We start from the raw sequence: 13,905 nt of genomic DNA, 5'->3' as shown, positions 1-13,905 counted from the left end.
CAACCAACTGAGCCACCCAGGAGCCCCAAGTTTCCATTATTTCTTATGGGGAAATTCGCTTTGATACACAAGTGCTTTGGATTACAAGCATGTTTCCGGAACGAATGACGCTCGCAAACCAAGGTTTTATTTGGGATTGGGATTCGTTGGATGTCCTTCCACTAAGTCTTGGGGGCAGTTCTGTTTACTCATACGTTCAACCCATCCACGAGTGTTTACTGTGCACGTGCTATGTGCTCAGCTTATTATAAGGGCTGGTCACACAGACAACGCAGGGTGAACAAGGGAAACAGGTCACGTGTGAACCTGACATTCCAGGGAAGACAGGCCAATAAACAAAACGAAAGCAATATTTTGTTTAGCGGTGACAGGAAGACAATTACATCGGATGTCACAAAGTGCAGCTGTTCTCAACTTTTTGACTGCACATCTATCAAAAAATATCAAGCACTACACACACATCGATGCATACAGATAAAATTGCTGATAAATAATACGCATGTGCCACTGTACTAATGCATGTAAATTTTTTTTTAATGTTTATTTATTTTTGAGAGACACAGACAGAGTGCGAGCAGGGGAGGGGCAGAGAGGGTGGCAGACACGGAATCCGAAGCAGGCTCCAGGCTCCGAGCTGTCGGCCCGGAGCCCGACACGAGGCTCAAACCCACAAACTGCGAGATCATGACCTGAGCTGAAGTCGGACGCTTAACCGACTGAGCCACCCAGGAGCCCCTGTACCGATGCGTTATAAAATGTACACAAATAAATCTGGGATAAAATGGAGTAAACAATAATAGAAATGGAAATTCCATCACTTCCTGTACCTTGCTGTGTCACCTTTGGCACCCCCGAGTGTGGGTCCGGCTCTGGGGACCCCTGAGACCCTTGAGACCCTTGAGATCATGCTCTAGGCAGGATGTCAAGGAAGATTTCTCTGAGGAAGGGCCGTTTGCCTCAAGAGCTGACCAATGGGAAGGAGGTGCCAAGAGATTTGGGGGAGAACCTTCTAGGCAGAGAGGCCAGCAGCTATAAGGCCCAGAGGGGGGAGTGGGCTTGGTGTTTCTGAGGAAGAGACAGAGGGTCAGGGTGTCTGGAGCAGAGGTGATAGCAGAATGGCCAGAGGCTGGTCTGAGAAGAGGGCACAGGCCAGCTCCTGGAGACCTGCAGGCCACATCGGGAGTGAGGGTTTAATTCTGACACGATGGGAAGCCATTAGAGGGTTCCCAGCAGGATCGTGCTGTGATCATAGGGTCCATTTTAATCGATTTCCCTGGCTCCTCTGTAAGGAGGGATTATAAGCGCAGGATCGGAAGTACTGAGACCAGGCAGGAGCTTCTGGTAACCATCCAGCAAGAGGAGACAGTGGCTTGAATTTGGGAGGCGGCTGAGGGGCGAGCGGGAAGTGGATGAACGAGGGACATCGTTTTGCACGCAGCGTTTGCCAGACCGGGCCGGTGGTGAGGACCAGGCTGGAGATGGGGGAAGGGTAGGGGCCGACTCCTGGGTTTCCAGCCTGAGTTGGATTTCCAGCCTCAGTTGATTTCCGGCCCCCAGGTTGGGTTTCCAGCCACAGTTGAGTGAGGGGGAAGTCGGGGCTCCATTCTGCTCCGTTGGCGGGAGACGTGTACAGGAGTCTGTGTGTGCACGTGGGGGAGGGTCAGGACTGTGGGTGTGAACTTGGCAGTGGTTGGGGAGGGAGGCCTGGGGAGGCCTGGCCTGCCCAGACGGCAGCCGGTGGCCAGCAAGGGGCAGCTCGAGAGCCCGCGATGGGAAAAAGCCGTGGGAAGGAAGCAGGAAATCATCAGAGAGGAACCACACCATAGTCCAAGTTTGGCCGAGGGTCAGCCCCGCTCTTTCCACGTTGCGAAGCGGTACAGTTTCGCCGTAGCAGTAGCCACGGGCCCCGGGGGACTGGCAGCTGGGAGGCCCCGAGCCCCTTTCCTCCAGAAGAATGTCAAACGTGGGGGCAGACGGCCAGGATGGAAGCCTGTGCCTGCAGGAGCCCCCGCCAGCCTCCCAGGGCAGGGAGGGGCCCAAGAAAACAGGTGCAGTCCCTCCCGGGCTCCCTCCCTCCTCTGCATTGCAGCCGCTTCCAGGGCTGGGGCTCCTGACATCTCGACAAACGACGTGGCCAGGCGGCAAAGCCGCTCCAGCCAGAGAGCTGCAGGCTTCCCCGGGAGGGCCGCGCACAGGCCCGCGACTGCCCACGGAGCAGGCGTGAGCGCCAGCCTCAGACTCTCCCGCTAAGAAATCGCCTCTTATTTGCTGGTAACTGAGCTCGATTTCCATGTCAGGTTCCCGTTCCCCTAAGTCACAGAAGACACCACCTCTTGCGAGTCTCAGTTTCTTGTCTCCTGGGGTGGCGTCCAAAAGCCACGTGGGTCGTGGCTCGGTCAGGCTGCGTGTCCCGAGCTGGCCCGAGTCCCTCTGGTCTTCTGCCATCAGTGTGCCCCCCTCTGCCCGCAAGGCCCCTTCGGGTCCACCAGCTCTCACTGCTGCCTGTGGACCACCCTTGGGTCCCCCGCACCCCACTCTCTAGGGCCTGAGAACTGCTCCGGGACCCTCTAGGTACGTGGGTTCCCTGAAACTTTTGTGCTACAACCTGGTGCTTGGGACCTGCAACCCCATCCTGGCTGGTCTGCCCACTTACACCCCCCCTGCAGACATGGGGCTCCGGCCTCACCAAGCTGGGCTGGGCAGTCCTGAGTCTCCTTGGGTGCTGACCGGGGAAGAGGTCAGAGGTCAGAGGCCACTTCTCTTCTTAAAGGTCCAAACTTACACTGAGGTTTAAGACCCTCTCGGGGGCAGCCCAGGGAACGGCGGGGGTGGCGGGTGGGGGGGCGGAGGCCCTTTGCCCTTTGCTCCCCCCCAGCACCCCCTGCCCACTCCCAGCCCAGGGGTTGCTCATCCAGGCACACTGGGTGGGGGGGTGGGGTTTTTAGGTCATCCCCCCCCCAGCCCCCCCCCCCCCCCCCCCCCCCCACGATCTTAAGCTTTGGTCTCAGGGTTTGCTCTAGGTTCTAGGAATGCAAAAACCCTCTGTTTACCCTCTGTGCCGGATGTTTAAGGACCTAAAAGCCCGGGAGGTAGTGTAACAGGGAGCCCTGGCAGAAAAACTCATTCACTCTTAGTCCAAAATACCTCAGCATCTGAGAATGGGAGCCCGCCCCGCCCCGGTCCCAGAGCAGCAGTGGGTGAGACTTCATTTCCCCTCTGAGTGGAAACAGCCTTCCGAGAGAACATCCCAGACATCTCATTAACAGGATGCTGGATGCCCGGTGCTGGAAGGGGCCCACAGGAAGACCTCGGTCACCTTCCCACGCTGAGCCTGAACCCATCCGTGTCACCGTAGTGCGCGTGTCCTGTAACAGGGAACTCTCTGCCATAACTTTCAGATGTTGCTCACTTGTAGAAAATTCCTCCTTAATTCAAGGCAAAAATCTGCCTTTCTGTGACTTCTGCATGCTGATTCTGGTTCTGTTCCCCGGACGGGAAAAAACCAAATAAACAAAGATCCTCCCCCAGAGAGCCCAGATGGGGGCAAGACAGAAAGCATGCTTCAGTGATTTCCAAGAGCTAAACATTCCCCCTTTTATCCCCCCAAAGTTTATTTAATTATTTTGAGAGAAAGAGAGACAAGAGGGGCAGAAAAAGGGAGAGAGAGAATTAACAGGCGCTGCACTGCCAGTGAGGAGACCATCCCTGGGCTCGAAACTCACGAAACGTGAGATCGTGACCTGAGCTGAATCCAAGGGTCAGACGCTTCACACACTGAGCCGCCCAGGCAGCCCCAAGAGCTAAACATTCTTGAAGTGTGACGTCCCTGGGTCCCCCAAGGGCTCCTCTGGTGATCGGGACTCCAGCGCTCTGGGGCTAGGCTGGCCCTTGGCTGGTAGCATAAAGCAGGAAGGGAGAACAAGAAGGCCAGGCCTGGGGCCAGGTCTGCCTCCTTGGGAGCCCAGCTGCTGGGATGGGCAGGGAGGATCCCATCTGCTGGGCAGATCAGAGCCTTCAAGAGGGGATAATAGCGGATTTTGACTGGCACCTCCTGGGTGCTAGGATTTAACTCATTTTATCACAACAAGTCTATAAATTAGGTACTATCATTTCCATTTAGCAGATGATGAGACAGAGGCACAAAGAAGTTGAATAACTTGCCCCAGGGCACAGAGCCAGGAAGACGTGGCTGCACCATGGGGCGCCTGTGTGGCTCAGTTGTTTAAGCGTCCGACTTCGGCCCAGGTCAAGAGCTCACGGCTCGGCTCGTGAGTTCGAGCCCCGCGTCAGGCTCTGTGCTGACAGCTCGGAGCCTGGAGCCTGCTGCGGATTCTGTGTCTCCCTCTCTCTCTGCCCCTCCCTAGCCCACGCTCGCACTCTCTCTCTCTCTCTCTGTCAAAAATAAACTTTAAAAAAAAAAAAGAGAAGTGGCTGCACCAGATTCAACCCCCTGCCCCCAGTTCACTCGAGTCCACTCTGCTAATCACTACACGGTGTAGCAGGGCATTGCTCAGAAATGGAGGGTGGAGAGGGGGACACTAAGCAGCCCCTGCATTCTCACTGCTTGTTTATAAACTTGGACTTGGCTCAAGATACCGTGGGACTCAAGACCCACTTTGCAGATTCAGGAGCGGATGCCCGCCCAAGTAGGAGCTCGAGCTCAGGCAGGGGCTGCCCGGCAGGAGCTGGATACGGAGGGAGGAGCTGTCGGTGGGAGTGGGAACCCCAGAGGGGACTTAGCCACTGCTGGAGGCATGTTCAAGGCAGAGAAGGAGATGGGGACGGGAAATATACCCTGGTTCTTCTGATTCTCCTAACCTCCAATCTCTTGTCGATACCTCTCGTTGGCTGAACCCAGCTGCCAATGGAGCCAGGAAAGGCAGCTGGTAGGGGGCAGACCCTGTGGTGAGCGCAAAGCAGGGGAGTGGATGCGTGCACAAGCAGGTAAAAGACTGGCACGTTTGCAGATAGGTGACCTCCAGAGAAGAGGTCTCAGAAGCAGGCTGAGGAGTGATCATCTCATTGGGCCAAGGTAGCCGCTAACTGATTCTCAGACCAGACGCCGTGTCTGTTACATCCTCTGTCGTGAGCTGGAGCCCTGCGTCTTGGGGGGGCAGTCATCGATGAGAAATCATGCTTCTTCTCAGCCCTGGGGGACCCCCTGTTCTGTTGGCGAAGGAAGCAGGACGGAGAATGCCAGCTGGATTTCCAGCTGCATGAAGTTCCAAGAGGAAGTCTTGGGCGTCTATTGCACCTGCTTCAGGGACCTCAACATTAACAGAGCTATACCTCTGAGTGGCTGGTATGAAGAATTGAGTCCTTCTTCACTCAAATTGTATCTATCGATAAGTGAAAGGGACCCCCCCCCCTTTTGTACTGGGCATAGAACTTTCACGATGGTTAATTTTATGTGTCAACTTGGATGGGTCAAATGTTATCCTGGATACTTCCGTGAAGGCGTTCGTTGGATGAGATTCATATTAAAATCTGTGGTCTCGGAGTAAAGCAGATTGCTCTCCCTGATGCGGGTGCCATCTTCCAATCAGCTAAAGGCTGTAATAAATCAAAGATGGACCTCCCCCAGGCAAGAAGGGATTCTGCCAGCAGACAGCCTTTGGATATAGACGGCAGCTCTTCCCTGAGTCTCCAGCTGCCAGCCTGCCCTGCAGATTTTGGACTCGCAACCTCCACAAAGGGTGTGAGACAATTTTTTAAAAATAAATCACTCCCTCCTCTCTTTCTAGCTCTCTCCCCGCCCCCCTCTCTCCATACAATGCATCGGTTCCATTTTTTTCTGGAGCGCCCTGGCTAATACACCTCCAGTAGACTAAGGATTTGATTTAATGCTCCCTTCTGGAGACAAAGCACATGGACTGCCACACGGGCGGACCTTGGAAAATTGTCCCACTTCAGCATGCCCAAACATCTCGTCGGGTGAACCATGCTAGCACGACTCTCTACGTGAGCAGCTCTTGGGGAAATCAGTCTTGTGGATGGAACACGGCATTCCTTCCAGGCATGATGGCTTGGCCTTTGAATGTCCTATGTGTGCTTGCTACGCTAAGGGGAGTCTCAAGCCACCTGCGTCCATCCCGGGTTCCAGGCTTTGTCCCCCAGGACCTCAGGTGGCACTAGAATTTGCACTACATCCTGCAGGGTGCAGGGACTGGCCTTGTGTGCTTTTACGGGGACTGTTGGACCAATGCCACCTCTGCTGTCCCCTGGGAGAGGCCCCTCGGGATTCAAGCCTGTCTTTGCATCCTGGAGCATGAGTCACTTTCGACCTGTGGACATGCTGGCCAGGAGCGTCCAGCTCGTTCGAGGCTCAAGACCACTGCCGACCCGGGACGCTATGTATATGGGCACGTGTAAGATTTCTGGGCTTTCCAGCCTGCTTGACATCATCTGTTCCCTCCTCTTGGGAGCCTCTTAAAGCTTCCTCTTGAAAACACAGTGTTCTTTTTATCTTCCCCTCTCCAACCTCCAGCACGAGGCTGAGATGGTAATACATAATTCATGTTTGTTAAAGAAATGAGGGGCGCCTGGGTGGCTCAGTCGGTTAAGCGTCCGACTTCGGCTCAGGTCATGATCTCACGGTCCGTGAGTTCGAGCCCCGCGTCGGGCTCTGTGCTGACCGCTCAGAGCCTGGAGCCTGTTTCAGATTCTGTGTCTCCCTCTCTCTGACCCTCCCCCATTCATGCTCTGTCTCTCTCTGTCTCAAAAATAAATAAATGTTAAAAAAAAATTTTTTTTTAATTAAAAAAAAAAAAAAAGAAAGAAATGAATGAATGAGTATTACCGGCCCCAACCGATGGCCAAAGAAGCAAGCGTATCACAAGCTGGAAGATTTCTACCTTATGCTCAGAACACTACTGGGGGAAAAGGCAGCAATGTTGGTGGATAAACTGCCGGCTCTTTTTCTCTTCATCTTCCTGCTCGCCCCCCAGCCGCCCCAGGGGCAGACCCTAGGAATAGCGGCGTGGAGGGTCACAAGGCTGTCACAAATACCCCAAGGGAACCTCCAGGTTCCTTAAGTACACCACCTTTCCCTTCTGTCAGCAAACATACTGGACGTCTCTTGAAAAATAGGTTTTTCACGTACCCAGGAACATTTGTGGTGAAGTGCATTACATACACTGGCCATTACTTTGGATTGTCCTTCAGTTTTAGGGGGTTGGGTTTCTAGAGTCTAAAAGGAGCTCTAGGAAGCCATTCCTATTGCCAATAATAGTCAGCTAAAAGGGGCACTCGATTTCTCTCGGGCGTCCTCCCTCGTCCGAGCTGTAGCACGTTTCCAGAAAGACTGGAGGGTTGTAAAATTGTAGCAAGAAGCATACGTTTTGAGTCACTGGCTCTTGGCAAAATTTCTAAACTCCTTTTCAAAAGAACTAAAGAGGACTCAGTCTAAGACCCCCGCCGGAGGTCAGAGTGAAGGTGGGATTCCACCCTACGATTCCGAGGGGTACAGCAAGTCTGGAAATGGGCGAGGGCACTCAACGAGGTTGGCGATCAAGACCAAAGGTCAAGTCCATGGGCCAGGACACAGGGATGAGGAGCCAACCCCGCATGGAGTGAAAGTCAAGCAAAGAGGCATTGGGGGCAATTGTGAACACTGGGGGGCCTGAATGGTGTCCCTTCAGAATTCAGATGCTCAAATTCTAACCCCTCGTGCCTCAGATTGTAATCACATAAGTTCCAGCTTTGGAGGTAGGGCTTTTGAAGAGGAGATTAAGTTAAAATGAAGTCCTTAGGGTGGGCCCTGATCCAATATGACTGGTGTTCTTATAAGAAGAAGAGATTAGGACAGAGATAGACACGGAGGGAAGACTGCGTGAGGACCTGTGGAAAAGACAGCTGTCGACAAGCCCAAGAAGAAAGAAGCCTCAGAAGAAAGCAGCGGTGCTAACACCTTGATCTTGGATTTCCAGCCTCCGGAACCGTGAGCGCGTAAATGTCTGTGTTTTAACCACCCCGAACAGACGAGGGGGGCTAACGATGCTCTTGCCTCAGTGTTGCTGGTCACCAATCAGTTGAGTCAGAGATGAGTGATTCACTTTGCAGGGGCCTGGCCTGGAGGGATTTAAACGTGTCTGGAGGCTGGGTCCATAGACGCTTACGAACCCGGTTTCTAGGCGAAAATGAGTCTAACCAGAGGAATTTTCTCTCAGTACTGTTTGTTTTTACGTCGGATGTATTTTATGGCCCCGGAACGAGCGCAGCAGTGACAACTTTAATCCAGCATAGTAACTCATCGCTGCGCAAAGCCTCATAAGTTGCAGTGCGTTTTACTATCCCTGCTTCCTCACTCGTGAGTCACAAATACCCCGAGAGACAGGCAGGATGCGTGTTAGTAACGCCTGTCTTACTAATAGGGGAAAGTAGTCAGCGGGTCTCGGATCGGGATGTTCCACTCCTGCCCTGGCACCGTTTCAGTTTGTCGCTATTTGATTTTCATGGATAATACTTTCCCGCTGAATTGCCTGGCTTTGCAGTGTATACTCTCCCGGAAATAGCTAACCTGACCCACTCTGTGACCGGCTACAGACACAGCCTGGGACACATGCTGACACCCGCTATGTTCTGCAGCTGTAGGAAGAATCTTTGTTGTAGTCCTGCCTCCAGCTCGGGGAGCTGAGACAGGAACTCCGATCCTTGCAAGTGAGTGTTAACCTCGCTGTGCATCAGAATCACCAGAGAACTTAAAAAACATTTTTTTTTTTTTAAAGCCGATGTGTTTGGGTCCCACCCAGAGATCTGGGTTTCGTTGGTTGATGCCGTGGCTATTTTTAACTCCTCTAGGTGATTCTCACCCTCGGAATGAGTGGAGTACCACTGGGCCAAGTTGTGACCCATTTTACGTCTGGTCACCAGTTGAGGAAGCGTCCCTGGGGAGCCGGGCCTGAGACGTTAGAACCGTCATTTCTCCTCAGCAGTGCCGCTGGCTGCTTCTTGTACCTGAACTTCTCTGTGGGTCTCCTGCCAGGCTCCTGGTTTCCCATGGGTGGGAATGCGACCCTGTCGCATTCACTGGAAGAGATCAGCCGGGATGGGGCCTTCGTTGGTGGGAAGTTTGAGGCGACAAATCCTACCTGTGTCAGGCCAACACAGAGAGATTGGGCTGATGGCTGCTGCGAAAAATACCTGTAAACTCCTTTTTCTTGTCCTTCCTGAAGTCTTTTTTTTAAAGATATTTATTTATTTATTTATTTGGAGAGAGCGCGAGTGGGGGAGGGGTAGAGAGAGGGAGACAGAATCCCTTGCATGGCTCGAACTCACGAACCATGAGATCATGACCTGAGCCGAAAAGAAGGGGCAGATGCTTAACTGACTGAGCCACCCAGGTGCCCCCGTCCCTCATGAAATCTTAAAAGTTGGCCTGGCATGGGGGGAGGCTGAAGAGGCAAGGCCAGAACTGCTGACCCACCCTGGCAGGCATGGCCACAGTGGCCTTTCCTGGACCTGGCTCTGGGCTGCTCCCTGAGGTGTTGGCTCTATGTCCGGGGCTGAGGGGGAGAAGCAGGGCCTGAGGACAGGAAGTGCTCTCAGCGGAAGCAACATTGGAGGTAAGCTTGGAGGGGGAAACAGAGGTCCCAGAAGTCAAGATGGGAGGGGACGGGAGCTTCCTTGGCCAAGCGTAGAACAACTTCACTTCCCAAACTTATGTATTGCTGTTTCAGTGGAAGGGGAGAGCGGCACTGGCTGATTCGGGCCAATGGAAAGGCGTAAGGAGAGTCTGTGCTTCCTCGGACGCCTTGTGCGGCCGTGGCTGAGGACCCCAGGGGGCTCGGCGCACTCACAGATACTGCAGTTAGAGCTGGGGCATCCACAGGGACCGGAGAGTTCACTCTGAGCCCTGTGAGATCCGTGGGCTCTGGACGTGAAGGGCTCGTGGGTTCTTTTTTCAGGCAAACCTACGCGTACATTGTGTGAAGGAGGTTAAAATAGCCTTTTGTGACATCTCCACCGTGATGACACCCATACCCGGCCCCGTGGGTCACTGACAGTAGCATTTTAACTCACTGCTTACTATGAACTGCTCCGAGCACCTTACTCCATGAATTCACTCAATCCTTAGAATGCCCCACGTTTACAGACAAGGAAGGCGAAACACCGGTGTTAGGTGACCCGAGGAACCGTCCCTGCTCTTAACCGTGAGGCTCCACCACCTCTCAAGGAGGCAGGGGCTTCCGAATCAGACCTGGCAACTGTGAATCCGGGCCTGCTGCGTGTTTGCTGCAGGACTTCAGAGGGGGCGACTTCCTCGTCAGAGCCTTCTCGCACCTGCTGGGCCAGGGAAACCCTCACCCTGCTGGCTTGCAGAGGTGAAACGAGGTCACGTCTGCAAGCGAGGTCACCGCCCGGCACGGTGCGGGGGACCGGGCCATGTTCACCCTGGAACGAACATCGTCCACACGGAGCCGGTCGGGGGGACCGGGTAGGAGGCTGGGGGAGCTCCTTGCAGGTCCACCGAGGTGACCGTGCTCTCCTGTGGGCCTTGCAAGGCCCCACACACCCTTCTGCCAAGGCAGAGCATCTACCCGCAACTGGAGATGTGGCATTAAAAAACTGCCGCGGCAGAACCAGCAGCAGTTGGGAATCCAGGCAGTAATAAATTAAATGATGTTCCCAGCTTCTATGGCTTCGCTGTGGCCTCCCGGGAATACATTTCAATATAAATAATTTACCAGGTAAAGGGATATGGAGCCTGCCCGGAGGAGCTGCAGGGATCATAATAAATTCTGTTTTTGTGAATCAAAGAGATGGGTCACCTTGTAAAACGAGGACCCTGGACCTAGAGTCTGAAGTCCTGGGTCCCTGTCCTGGGCTGGCCACCAAGCGGCAAACCCACTGGGTGGGCTTGGGCAAACCCCATCACGTCTCTGGGCCTCCCTCTCCTCCACTGCACGGCGGCCTGCTCAGGCCGCACAATCCTGGAAGAATTTTCTTCGTCGTTCTCTTGCCTCTTGCGAGCTGCTCCACGGACACGGTGCGTTTTGGCCAAGTCAGACCACCTGCAGGTCACTTGAGAGGTGTTTCCTACACGTGCCCATGCACAGACACGCACACGCACGCATACGTCGCAGAGAGAAAAAGTCCTTCTCCCGAGGATGAAAGTTAATTTAAGCGATTTTTTTTTTTTTTTTTTTTGATCCAAGGGAAGCCAGAAGGCAAGTGGACAGGAGGGCGAAGTGGAAATTGGAATTGCCGGAGCCTCTGCATCGGAAACATTAACTCTCTCCTCGAGATAGCTTGGAAAGGAGCGCGCAATCCACGATGAAGAGAGTTGGATGTGCCTTTGCCGGAGCCTCTCCAAACTCCCCTCCTTTTGCCTCAGGCTGGGTTGGCTTCTTGGACCCTGAGATCATTTTCTTTTCTCCTCCGGAGCACTACCCCCGCTCTGATCAGGAATCTGGCTGCCGTAACACATCGTCAGACCCAGGGACCTCTCTCCCTGGCTTGCCCTGCATTCTACTTCCAGCCCCAGCTCGCGTTGGGGTTATCGTCTGCTCTTTAGAAGCTGCTTGCATTGTCCCCACTTCCCCGAACTGTGACTTGGTCAGGAGCTGAGTGCCGGAGCCGACAGAGGCAGCCAATCGCATCTGTCCACCAGGGAATGAGCAACCAGAGAAGTGAAAAGCTCTTCAGCTCCAGATCAGCACCAAAAAAAGACTTTCTGTTCTAACCATACCTCAATTCCAGAACAGAGTAAATTCTACCACCCGCCCTGTAGTCAGAAATGCGTCCTGGGTGCGTAGAAAGTCACCTGGGGACACAAGAATTCTTTCTCTTTCTCTCTCTCTCCTTCCCTCCCTTCCTCCCTTCTTTACGGAAATACCTCTCGAGCACATGTGATGAAGAAGAAACTACAGACAAAGGAGGTGGGGAGTGAAGACAGAGGTTTGAGCTCCCCAGTGGGAGACGCGGAAACATCAGGCAACAGTTACGAAGTGGTGCATTAAGGGCCGTCAGAGAAGAGACAGAGGATGCTGGGAGGGTAAGGAAGGGGCGCCTTATCCAACGGGGCAATAAATAAGCAACCGATGTCAGCAAAGCTTCCTGGGGGAGGAGATGCTCAAGCCATAAGAACAGGGCGGGGCATAGAACGCAAGCAGGGTGCTCTGGGTGTTCTGTAATTCCGCTCAATTCTGACACTATCTAGGGAGAGCATCTGATCCTCCACGAGAAGGGCTCAGTCCCACAATGCTGCCCCCACACTTCAGGTGCCCGGCACAGATCCAGGTGGTCACGTGGTCTTCCGAGGCGCTATAGATTGGAGATTCCAAAGACCCGTTTCTCAAGTTCCTTTCATTCGCTGGAGTGGCTCACTCAGGGAGAACCCAGGGAGATACTTTACTTTCTGGGTTACCGGTTTATTATGAGAGGGTATAACTCAGGAACAGACAGATGTCAGAGATGCACAGGGCCAGAGACGGGGGAAGGGAACAGATCTTCACGCTCATCTCAGAATGCCACTCTCTTCTGCATTTCCATGCGTTCACCTGGTCACCGACCCAGAAGCTCTCCAAACCCTGTCTTGTTTATTTACTTTTTTTTAAGGGAGGCCTCGTTGTGTCGGCATGATTGATTAGAATATTGGCCATCAGTGACAGAGTCAACCTCTAGCCCCTCTCCCTCCTTGGAGGTTGGGGGTGGGGCCATAAATTCCAACCTTCTAATCACAAGGTTGGCTGCCCAGGTGACCAGTGCCATTGTGAGATGCGGTCCCAGAGTAGCCTCATTGGCATAATAAGAGACACCTTTATCGTTCTCAACATTGGAAATTCCGAGCGTTTTGGGAGCTCTACGCAGAAACGGGGACAAAGACCAAATACGTATTTCTTAATTATAAACCACGTGGCCACAGGTGCAACGCCACTGCTTGGGCGAAGCTGACACAGGGGAAGGGAAAGACCCTTTGCTTCCCGCAGAACCTAAGGGGGACCAGCGGGCACCGTGGTTTGCAGAACCCCACCAGGAGCGTCACAAAGCAGAGCATAGACCGTCGGTGCGCCGCCGAGGGCTAAGAGCTAAAGAATCGGCCCAACGCTCTGGGTGCAGTGTGGGGAGGGAATCAAAAGGGTAGGGGATCCAGTGAGGAAGAGGACATCCTTCTCTGGTGAGGACACTGTGGGAGCCCGGGGTCAGGCCAGGAAGAGGAGTAGAGCTGAAATGAAGAACCGTGGAGGTCCAACCACCCAGGGGTGCAGCACAGAAGGACAGGTGGGAAGCAAGGGTGAGCTGCAGACACCTACTCGGGTAGGAGGGGACAGTGGTGGCACTGTTCCCAGAATAAGGCATGTGGGGGAAGAGGCGAATGAAGAATTAGGACAGAAAGAGGAGAAGAAGCAGGCATTCTTCCTCTGCTTATCGACTTCTAAGAACGGGAAGGTCACTCCTCTGCAAGACGTCGTTCCGCTGTTGGCTAGAACGGCTAACGACCTTGCCCTTTGGTGAAAGAAACAACCTGCCTTTGCATAGCTGCTATGCACAGATCCTAATGCTGCCCTCCAGAGCAGCCTAGAAAGTTTATTTTCTCCCAGACAAATATTTGAAAGCAATAGTTAGCCAAAGGAATGAATAAGAGGTACGTTAGGGCTCGTAATTCAACATAAGATGCTCGGAGCGTTTGTTTGTTTTGGCCAAAAGCCGCGCTAGCTAAGCTCCTGTTAATAGCAGGCTGTGGCTTGAGGCAGAGAGGGGAGGTGACGGATGCCTCCAGACCTGGGCTTTCCAGGGACCTCGATGAACCCGGACAGGAGGATACGACGGAGTCAAATGCCAGCCCCTCGGAGGCCCATGCTAGGATAGACAGGGGAGTCTCAAAGGGTCAGCCGACATATGCTACTGAGAGGAGGAAGATGTGATGGACAGAGTGTGGTCTTAGCCTCGGACATTCTCTGGTCG

Source organism: Panthera uncia, chromosome E3 (assembly GCF_023721935.1).
Source record: "Panthera uncia isolate 11264 chromosome E3, Puncia_PCG_1.0, whole genome shotgun sequence".
In the NCBI taxonomy this organism is placed as follows: domain Eukaryota; kingdom Metazoa; phylum Chordata; class Mammalia; order Carnivora; family Felidae; genus Panthera; species Panthera uncia.
This window is presented reverse-complemented; position numbering follows the sequence as displayed.